Source organism: Mesoplodon densirostris, chromosome 3 (assembly GCF_025265405.1).
Source record: "Mesoplodon densirostris isolate mMesDen1 chromosome 3, mMesDen1 primary haplotype, whole genome shotgun sequence".
Classification (NCBI taxonomy): Eukaryota; Metazoa; Chordata; class Mammalia; order Artiodactyla; family Ziphiidae; genus Mesoplodon; species Mesoplodon densirostris.
The window spans coordinates 70,100,900-70,112,316 of NC_082663.1; the positions used below are offsets into that span (position 1 = coordinate 70,100,900).

General features: G+C 37.5%; 1 non-coding gene across 1 annotated transcript; it reads right to left on the reverse strand.

Annotated features, from left to right (window-relative positions):
* Positions 1-329: 329 nt before the first annotated feature.
* Positions 330-434, reverse strand: LOC132487239 (U6 spliceosomal RNA). The gene has a single exon (XR_009531539.1). It is a non-coding gene; the product is annotated as a U6 spliceosomal RNA (small nuclear RNA).
* Between the last annotated feature and the right edge of the window lie 10,983 nt (positions 435-11,417).

The window sequence follows — 11,417 nt, forward strand, 5'->3', positions numbered from 1 at the left end:
TATAAATTACATAAACAGTAATAAAAATGAATAATCAATATATTAATTTTATAAGTATGTATGGCAACATTTCCACATGTGTCTCATCTACCTCACTTATGGACCTGAAATTAACCATCCATACTTGCAGAACCAACATTAGGCAGTTAAGAAAAGTATGGGCTCTGGAGTCAGACCTTTGTTTTAAGTCTGGCCTTTTTTTTTTTTTTTTTTAAATTGACTTACAATATTGCATTAATTTCAGGTGTACAGTAATATTATTTTTGGTAGATTATATTCCATCATAGGTTATTACAAGATATTGGATAACATTCCCTGTTCTATACAGTAAAAATATGGAATGCTTCACAAATTTACGTTATCCTTGCTTAGGGGCCATGCTAATCTTCTCTGTATTGTTCCAATTATAGTATATGTGCTGCTGAAGTGAGCACAGTCTGGCTTATTTGAACTAATTAATTTAATTATGTTTAAATCTAGGTTAATTTTGGTTTGAATAACTTAACTTCTCAATGACTCAGTTTTAATATCTACAAAATGCAAGTAATGGCACTAACTCTGTACTTTTCTGATGATTAAATTACTTAAGTATATATAACACCTAGATTGTGCTTATTATTTTTAAGTGCTTAATAAATGGAAGTCATTTTTTTTGTTATAATTATTAGCTATTTAAAAATAACCCTCTACCATTGGTTGGGTTTAAACCTACCATTACTGCTTTCCCATTAGAGTATTAAACAAAGGCTAATAGGTCTAGCAATGAATTAATACAGTACTGGTTTTGATGTCCAGCTTATCACTTGCCAGCTATATGATTGTAGGAAATTTACCTAATCACTGTGAATCTTGATTTTATCAATTTTTAAAAATTTTATCATCTTTGGGGGCTTCCCTGGTGGTGCAGTGGTTGAGAGTCCGCCTGCCAATGCAGGGGACACGGGTTCGTGCCCCGATCCCGGATGATCCCACATGCCGCGGAGCGGCTGGGCCCGCGAGCCATGGCCGCGGAGCCTGTGTGTCCGGAGCCTGTGCTCCGCAACGGGAGAGGCCACAGCAGTGAGAGGCCCGCGTACAGCAAAAAAAAAAAAAAAAAAAAAAAATTTATCATCTTTGAAAGAAAGATTCGAGTTTGGCTAAGTAAGGTAGTACACAATAAGGCCTTTTAACTAAAAATAAACAACAAATTTTGCCCTCTGGAGATTGGTTTTCATTTCCTCCTTAGTTATCAATTATGTAAACCATTCTTATTTTGAGTCTTATTAACGCTTTTCATTTTCAGGTGTCCTTCCTATGTTCTTCTGTATCTGAATTCTCATTTCTCCTATGTCTTTCTATATTTATATTATACTTCTTAAAAAGTAAACAAAGGGAAAAATCTTTCAAGATATGAAAAAACTAATATTAAAGTGAATTGATTTTTATTTTTTACATTTATCCTTTTCCAGGTCAGTTCGAGTGCGTTAAGGTTTTAATGATAACAGAGCAAAATTTCCTGTACTGCAAAAGGATTATTATAGAGATCAGAACCCATGTTATTAGGAAAGATGAAAATCCTCACTAACTGCATCTGATATTAATTTTTTAGAAAAGATTTGAATCATTAAAAAAGAAATTTCTGTTTTTTTCACATAATTGTATTTTTAATATTTTAGCACTTCCTGTAGCTTCTAACAGAAAAGTGTTTTACTAATGTGCAGTTTAGAAACATAGTTTTATGAAAAAATAAGAATATTACTACAATATGTGTTTACTATTAATGTATATAACTGTGTTGTTGAAGCAATGTTAAAACATGAATATTGCAATATTAAATGTAATATTTGAGAAATTAGAAATATCAATTGACTTCAAATCTCAAATCACGGAGATCACCTGTTTATCATAATGCACTTTTTAAAAATTTCTGAATATATATTATGAGCTAGTTATACAAAAGGGGATTACATTAAATACAGTTTTTTTTCAAATTGCTTTTTTAACAGTTAATATGAACTTTTAAAAAACTTCTTGCATATTTTGTTTACAAAATAGTGATACAATATACAATTCATAGTGAAACTATTGTATGACTGATTTATCTTTCTAAAATATTATACGTTTAAGATCCACAATGTAATGAACAAAATTCTGCATACATTTATCTTCATTCAGTTACATGAGTCCTAGAAACAGAATTGCAATATCAAATACTGTAAAGATTTTTTGACATATATATTTACCATACTGATCACCAAAGATTATGGTAGTTAATAGTATGTAAACGTATGAAACATTTCAAAGTACACTTATATTAAATATTCATAATGTCAAGGCGAACTTTAATCCACCTACCAATCCTTCCACACCTCTATAACCTGGTATTATATAAAAATAAGTAGAGAGTGGCTTCCCTGGTGACGTAGTGGTTAAGAATCCGTCTGCCAATGCAGGGGACACAGGTTGGAGCCCTAGTCCAGGAATATCCCACATGCTGTAGAGCAACTAAGTCCATGCGCCACAACTACTGAGACCACACGACACAATTACTGAAGCCTGAGTGCCTAGAGCCTGTGCTCTGCAATAAAAGAAGCCACTGCAATGGGAAGCCCATGCACCACAATGAAGAGTAGTCCCCACTCTCCACAACTAGATAAAGCCCGAGCAGCAACAAAGACCCAACGCAGGCAAAAACAAATAAATAAATAATAAATAAATTTATTTTAAAAATAAGTAGAGAAATCAATAGGCAGCCTTTATAAAACGTTATAGCAATTTGACAGAGTAATAATGTCTGTTGAATCTAATAATAAAAAGTGGATTTGCATGCTGTACGCTTTTTATTTCATTTTCCAAATAATTCATTTTTATTGCATTTTAGGTGTCATGAGAAACTGGAAATTAAAAACAAACAAGCAAAAACTTGCACTTCACCATAGATACTCTAAGAAGCACTGCTCTAGCCCATTAAATTTTTCAGCATTGTTAGAAACCGTTTTATTACTTCCTTCTCTCCCCCATACTTTAAAACATCTTTCACATTTTTTACCATCAGCTAATAAGTTTGTTTCATACTTCATTGGGAAAATAGAAGGGAAAATCCATATACCTCCTTTCCTCCCTCTCCCTGCCCCCACCTTCACTCACTTTCAGAACCTGTATCCCTCCACTTCACTTTAGTTTCCATTATAATGGATATGTTGTCCATGCTCCTACCTAAAGACAGCCCCCTCATGCTCCTCCTTCTAAAATATGTCTATAATCAAACTACTTTCCCCCAATTTTGCCACTACCACTTTGGTACAAGTAAATATAATTTCTTCCTGAATTATTACACTAGCTTCCTGAATGTTCTTTCTTCCCCACTACAGAGCAGCCAGAGTGTTCCTTTTAAACCTTAAACATGACTGTGTCAGTGCTATGCTCAAACATCCAAAAGTTCTGGATTCCTTTTTCTCCTACATGCATCTTCCTCCCTGTGCTCCTGTTACACTCATACGTGTGTCATTCTGTCATTTTTAGAACTATGCAACCTCAGGTCAACTTTCTATAGCCTCTGCCTAGGGCCACTTACTCTCAGATCCTTCATGGCTCACTCCTTCCCCTTCTTCATGTCTCTGTTCAAATGTCACTTCTGAGAGGAATACTTCACTGACTACCCTATGTAAAATTGAAAATCACAGCACTCCCAGTTCCCCTTCATAGACTTATTTTCTCCACATCACCATCAGGAAGAATATATATTTTACTTTTTTATTTGTAAAGACTTCCTCTGGAAGCAGGAGCCTCTCTGTCCACGTACACAGCAGAGCAAAGAGCATCTTTCAAACAACAACCTCTGAAAGGTGATGTATAAATAGCCATTTCCCATGCCTCTCACTTGAGATGTTTCTGGGATCTGTGCTCTAGAGTTTTATATAGACTCCTAGACTTCTCTAGAGAAATAAATCCTCATTTAACTACGGTGGTAACTTCCTTGACAATGCATCATTTATTTGTGGGCTTCCCTTTCCTAATTCTACACTCCACTACTCAGGTTTCTAAGGATCACACCACAAATATAGCACATGTGCTTGAATCCTTATCTTCGGTTGACAACTGAGGGAACCTAAAATAAGACAATGTGTGAGACTATTGTTAATATATAGGAAGGACTGAACTTGTAGGATATATGAATGTTCAGAAATATGAGATAATTTCTTACTGTTCCAAAGTAATCATGACAGATATATTCCCACTGTCAATATACAAGAGATCCTATGAAATTGAATCCTCTCAAAGTCTAGATATTTGCAATAGTATTACTTTTTTTGCCATAGGAATTATGTATGATGGTTTCACATGGTCATCTTGATTTATATATAATTTGTCACCAATAATATTGACCATTATTTTATAGCTTTGTTGACCTTATGTGTTTCTTCCTCTGTGAAATACCTGTTCATATATTAGACTTTCTCTATTGGCTATATTTTTGGCACAAGTTCTTTGTATATTATTATGAATTGTGTACCTCAAATTTTATAAATAAAATAATTTTTAAAATATCATCAAATATATCAGTAAACTAAGGGCAAATGGCCAAACTACACACCACACTTGCTGAAACATGAAAAGGGAAGCAGAAGTAGTATACATATTTTTTCTATCATCCATCCAATTCCGAAGCAGAGCCCAAGCATCCAGCTAAGCTGGGGCTTTTAGGATGTATTCTTTTTTTTTTAAAACAGCTTTATTGGAGTATAATTGCTTTACAATGGTGTGTTGGTTTCTGCTTTATAACAAAGTGAATCAGTTATACATATACATATGTCCCCATACCTCTTCCCTCTTGCATCTCCCTCTCTCCCACCCTCCCTATCCCACCTCTCTACGTGGTCACAAAGCACTGAGCTGATCTCCCTGTTCTATGGGGCTGCTTCCCACTAGCTATCTATTTTACGTTTGGTAGTGTATATACGTCCATGCCACTCTCTCACTTTGTCCCAGCATACCCTTCCCCCTCCCCGTATCCTCAAGTCCATTCTCTAGTAGGGCTGCATCTTTATTCCCGTCTTGCCCCTAGAGGGCAAGGTCTTGGTTGTAGGTTTTTCTCCTTCATCACTTTAAATATGTCCTGCCACTCCCTCTGTCTTGCAGAGTTTCTGCTGAAAGATCAGCTGTTAACTTTATGGGGATTCCCTTGTGTGTTATTTGTTGTTTTTCCCTTGCTGCTTTTAATATGTTTTCTTTGTATTTACTTTTTGATAGTTTAATATGTGTCTTCACGTGTTTCTCCTTGGATTTATCCTGTATGGGACTCTCTGTGCTTCCTGGACTTGATTAACTATTTCCTTTCCCATATTAGGGAGGTTTTCAACTATAATCTCTTCAAATATTTTCTCAGTCCCTTTCTTTTTCTCTTCTTCTTCTGGGACCCCTATAATTCGAATGTTGGTGCATTTAATGTTGTCCCAAAAGTCTCTGAGACTGTCTTCAATTCTTTTCATTCTTTTTTCTTTATTCTGCTCTGCAGTAGTTATTTCCACTATTTTATCTTCCAGGTCACTTATCCATTCTTCTGCCATAGTTATTCTGCTATTGATCCCTTCTAGAGAATTTTTAATTTCATTTATTGTGTTGTTCATCACTGTTTGTTCTTTAGTTCTTCTAGGTCCTTGTTAAACGTTTCTTGTATTTTCTCCATTCTATTTCCAAGATTTTGGATCATCTTTACTATCATAATTCTGAATTCTTTTTCAGGTAGACTGCCTATTTCCTCTTCATTTGTTACGTCTGGTGGGTTCTTGCCTTGCTCCTTCATCTGCTGTGTGTTTCTCTGTCTTCACATTTTGTTTAGCTTACTGTGTTTGGGGTGTGCTTTCCACAGGCTGCAGGTTCGTAGTTCCCATTGTTTTTGGTGTCTGTCCCCAGTGGCTAAGTTTGGTTCAGTGGGTTTTGTAGGCTTCCTGGTGGAGGGGACTAATGCCCATGTTCTGGTGGATGAGGTTGCATCTTGTCTTCTTGGTGGGCAGATCCACGTCTGGTTGTGTGTTTTGGGGTGTCTGTGGCCTTATTATGATTTTAGGCAGCCTCTGTGCTAATGGATGGGGTTGTGTTCCTGTCTTGCTAGTTGTTTGGCATAGGGTGCCTAGCACTGTAGCTTGCTGGTCATTGAGTGAAGCTGCGTGTTGGTGTTGAGATGTTGATTTCCGGGAGATTTTCGCCGTTGGATATTACGTGGAGCTCGGAGGTCTCTTGTGGCCCAGTGTCCTGAAGTTGGCTCTCCCAGCTCAGAGGAACAGCCCTGACATCTGGCTGGAGCACCAAGAGCCTGTCCTCCAAACGGCTAAGAATTAAAGGGAGGAAAAAAAGAAAGAAAGAAAGAAGGAGATAGAATAAAATAAAATAAAGTTATTAAAATAAGAAATTATTATTAAGAAAAAAAATTTTAAGTAATAAAAAAAAAAATAAAAAAACGGACAGACAGAACCCTAGGATAAATGGTAAAAGCAAAGCTATACAGACAAAATCAGACACAGAAGCATACACATACACACTCACAAAAAGAGAAAAAGGGGAAATATATATATATATATATCGTTGCTCTCAAAGTCCATCTCCTCAATTTGGGATGATTCCTCGTCTATTCAGGTATTCCACAGATGCAGGGTACATCAAGTTGATTGTGGAGATTTAATCCTCTGCTCCTGAGGCAGCTGGGTGAGATTTCCCTTTCTCTTCTTTGTTCGCACAGCTCCCGGAGTTCAGCTTTGGATTTGGCCCTGCCTCTGCGTGTAGGTCGCCTGAGGGCGTCTCTTCTTCGCTCAGACAGGACGGGGTTAAAGAAGCAGCTGCTTCGGGGTCTCTGGCTCACTCAGGCTGGGGGAAGGGAGGGGTACGGAGTGCGGGGCGAGCCTGCGGCGGCAGAGGCCGGCGTGACGTTGCACCAGCCTGAGGCGCGCCGTGCGTTCTCCCTGGTAAGTTGTGACTGGATCACAGGACCCTGGCAGTGGCGGGCTGCACAGGCTCCCGGGAGGGGAGGTGTGGAGAGTGACCTGTGCTTGCACACAGGCTTCTTGGTGGCTGCAGCAGCAGCCCTAGTGTCTCATGCCCGTCTATGGGGTCCGCGCTGATAGCAGCGGCTCGCGCCCGTCTCTGGAGCTTCTTTAAGCAGCGCTCTTAATCCCCTCTCCTCGAGCACCAGGAAACAAAGAGGCAAGAAAAAGTCTCTTGCCTCTTCGGCAGGGCCAGACCTTTTCCCGGACTCCCTCCCGGCTAGCTGTGGTGCGCTAAACCCCTGCAGGCTGTGTTCACGCCGCCAACCCCTGCCCTCTCCCTGAGCTTTGACCGAAGCCCGAGCCTCAGCTCCCAGCCCCCGCCCCCGCTCACCCCGGCGGGTGAGCCGACAAGCCTCTCGGGCTGGTGAGTGCCGGTCCACACCGATCCTCTCTGTGAGAATCTCTCCGCTTTGCCCTCCGCACCCGCGTTGCTGTGCTCTCCTCCGTGGCTCCGGAGCTTCCCCCCTCCACCACCCGCAGTCTCCACCCGCGAAGGGGCTTCCTAGTGTGTGGAAACCTTTCCTCCTTCACAGCTCCCTACCTGAGGTGCAGGTACCGTCCCCATTCTTTTGTCACTGTTTTTTCCTTTTTCTTTTGCCCTACACAGGTACTTGGGGAGTTTCTTGCCTTTGGGGAGGTCTGAGGTCTTCTGCCAGCGTTCAGTAGGTGTTCTGTAGGAGTTGTTCCACATGTAGATGTATTTCTGATGTATTTGTGGGGAGGAAGGTGATCTCCGCGTCTTACTCTTCCGCCATCTTGAAGCTCCTCCTAGGTTGTATTCTTAAAGAAACATCTCCTCAACTGGCAATATTAGAAGCTAAACTATAATGACAAAAACTTGTATCTGGCAGTATTCTTTCAGCCAAGCATATATGACTGAGAAATCACCAGCCCATATTGTGGTATAATTTGAGGGCTGCTGTCCAATCTGCATTGCAGATCTCTGACACGGCAATCTGGTGGCATCATCTATGACCTAAGAATCATGGTTTGGGAACCAACAGCTGCTCTTTGGTTATGGTTAGGAACTGAGGTCATTTTATATAACAAAGGACACTGTTGAGCTGATACACCACTTCAAGACTACCCAGATTGTTGCTTTTCATGGAACTACTTCCAGTCTCTTTGTTTATCCTTGTACCAATAGCAATTATGTAGTTACTATAGTTTTGTAATGTCTTAACAGAAGTCCACCCACTTCTTATTTTTCATCAAAATTATATTGACTTTTCTTGGCTTTTTCATTTTCACTTACAAAAAGTACCATATAGAATTATTCTCTGAACAAAATATATAACCAGTGAAAAAATTAGGAGATTGTTTTCTCTTTTTAAAATCTGATACATTACATTTAACATTTCAAATGGATTAATAATTTTCCAGTAAGGGTTTAGACCATATAACTCCTTCTTAATATTATCAAATTCACCCAAATATTAATTACACATAAATTTGTTTGTTTTCGAAGTATAATAGACCTACAACACTATGTTAGTTCCTGATGAACAGCATAGTAATTTGATATTTCTATACATTACAAAATGATCACCATGATAAGTCAAGTTACCATCTGTCACCGTACAAAAAGACATTACATTATTATTGACTATTTTCTCCACACTGTACATTTTATACTTGTGACTCATTTATTTTGTAACTTGAAATTTGACCTCTTTACTCCACCTATTTCTCCCCTCCTCCCAACTCCCTACCCTCTAGCAACCTGCTCTTTATTCTCTGTATCTATGACTCTCTTTCTGTTTTATGTTTGTTGATTGTTTTGTTTTTTTAGATTTCACATATAAGTGAAATCATACAGTATTTGTGTTTTTCTGTCTGACTTATTTCACTTAGCCTAATACCCACTAGGTCCATCCATATTGTTGCAAATGGTAACGTTTCATTGTTTTTTATGGTCTCTTTATATTATTCTGTGTGTGTGGGTTGGGGTGGGGGTGGTGAGTGTGTATCACATCTTCTTTATCCATTTATCTATCAATGGACCCTTAGGTTGCTTCCATATCTTGGCTATTGTAAATAATGCTGCAATGAACACTGGGGTGCATATATCTTTTTAAATTAGTGTTCTTGTTTTCTTTGGATAAATACCCAGAAGTGGAATTGTTGGATCATATGGTAGTTCTACTTTTAATTTTTTTAGTAACCCCCATACTGTTTTCCACAGTGTCTGCACCAATTCACATTCCCATCAGCAGTGCATGAGGGTGTCTTTTTCTCCACATCCTGGTCAACATTTGTTGCTTGTGGTCTTTATGATGATAGCCATTCTGACAGCGTGGCGTAATAGCTCACTGTGGTTTTGATTTGCACTTCCCTGATGATTAGTGATGTTGAGCATCTTTTCATGTACCTGTTGGCCATTGTTTGTCTTCTTTAGAAAAATGTCAATTCAGACCCCCTGCCCATTTTTTATTTTTGGTTGTTTGGTTTTCTGATGTTGAGTTGTATGAGTTCTTTGTATAATTTGTATATTAACCCTTCCCATTTAGTAGGCTGCTGTCTTTTGTTTTGTTGATTGTTTCCTTTGGTATGCAAAAGCTTTTAGTTTGATGTAGTCCCATTTGATTATTTTTGCTTTTGTTTCCATTGCCTGAGGAGACATATCCTCCAAAAATATTGCTAAGACTGATGTCAAAGAGCATTCTGCTTATGTTTTCTTTTGGGAGTGTTATGGTTTCAGGTCTTATATTTAAGTCCTTAAGCCATTTTAAGTTTATTTTTGTACATTGTGTGAGAGGGTAGTCCAGTTTGATTCTTTTGCATGTAGCTGTCCAGTTTTCCCATTATCATTTATTTAAGAGGTTGTCTTTTCCCCATTGTATATTCTTGCCTCCTTTGTCATAGATTAATTGACCATATAAATGTTGGTTCATTTCTGAGCTTTCTATTCTTACACAAATTTTTTTATAAACACATTGATTGCATAAAATAACTTATACCTATAAGAATGAGTCAGATAGTATGTTTAGAGAAACAACAGAGAGGCAGACTCTCATTAAAATATATTTTAACAGGAGAGGTTTTGAAGATAATATGGGACCATAGTTTTCTTTATGCGTGGATGATTCATGTATTTACTGTTAGGAACCATAGGTCACTGCTCATTCTAAAGCAATATTCCCAAGGAATGATCAAAGGGAGTTGGTGGAAAATCCAAAGGCATCAAAAAATCTAAATACTTTTTTCTGTTTTTGAGTTTTTAGCTGTAGATCAGGACTTTGAGGTTACCAAAAAAAAAATTCACCATCTCAGTCCAAGTTTTTGTCAGGATAGGAGGTAAAACATAGGATAGAATGAGAGTCAGATAATTCCTAATCAGTAAGACCATCTACCATATAGATTACTGGAATTTTTAAACCTCTTACTATTAGAATACCAACTCTATGTTTTCATTACAAGGTAGATTAATCCAACAAAGATAGTTGTCCAAAATTTCTGTTCTTGAGAATAAGAATCACATTTCTCTCTCCATAAAAGCACAGAACAAGCCTTATGGATTCTGCTGTTCTATTACTTCCTCTGTCCAATCACCAGCCACAATGTGGTAATAATTTTACTATCTCAACATTATTATTTTAAACATTTCTACAGACTATTGTGCTATAATGGTGACCTATTAACAAGCTATTTATTCTCTGCACTAACAAAAAATGAGAAGAACATGATTAATTCTTTTTTGCATTTACTCAAGCTTTACTTGAAAATATATGAATTTTAAAATAAATAGCTTATTTTAACCAATCATTGTATCATCATATTGAAGTGACATGCAATTAATCAAAACTTTATCTGTCAGGTAATGCCATTATTGACCAACTTTATTTGTGCAAAAATATGAAACTTATCTCCACAGGGGTAGCTAAAGTTTTCATAATAGACATGCCACACACTAACTTGATTACACTACTGGAGCTAAAGTTATCATAATAGAAAATAACATTCTGACTCTGGTATCTGTAGAAGGGTAGCCCAGGTCATCACAATAAGAAATAAGATTAGAGATTTTCTTCTATAAATGAGTTTTTTAATTTTTTTTGAATGTTTGAATTTTATTTTATTTATTTTTTTATACAGCAAATTCTTATTAGTTATCCATTTTATGCATATTGGTGTATATATGTCAATCTCAACATCCCATCACACATCCCCCTCCCCCTATTTTCCCCCCTTGGTGTCCATACATTTGTTCTCTACATCTGTGTCTCTACTGTTTTTTTAGTTTAGTTTTGTTTTTATAGTATTCTTTTGTGACTTCCAAGAACTATAAGTACAGTAAAACAGCAGCCTACTTGGTGAGCAGAAATGCCAAATCATAGGTTTTTGAGATGCTGTGTCTCTCTACTGATTTATTTTATGATAATATACAAAAGGCCACAT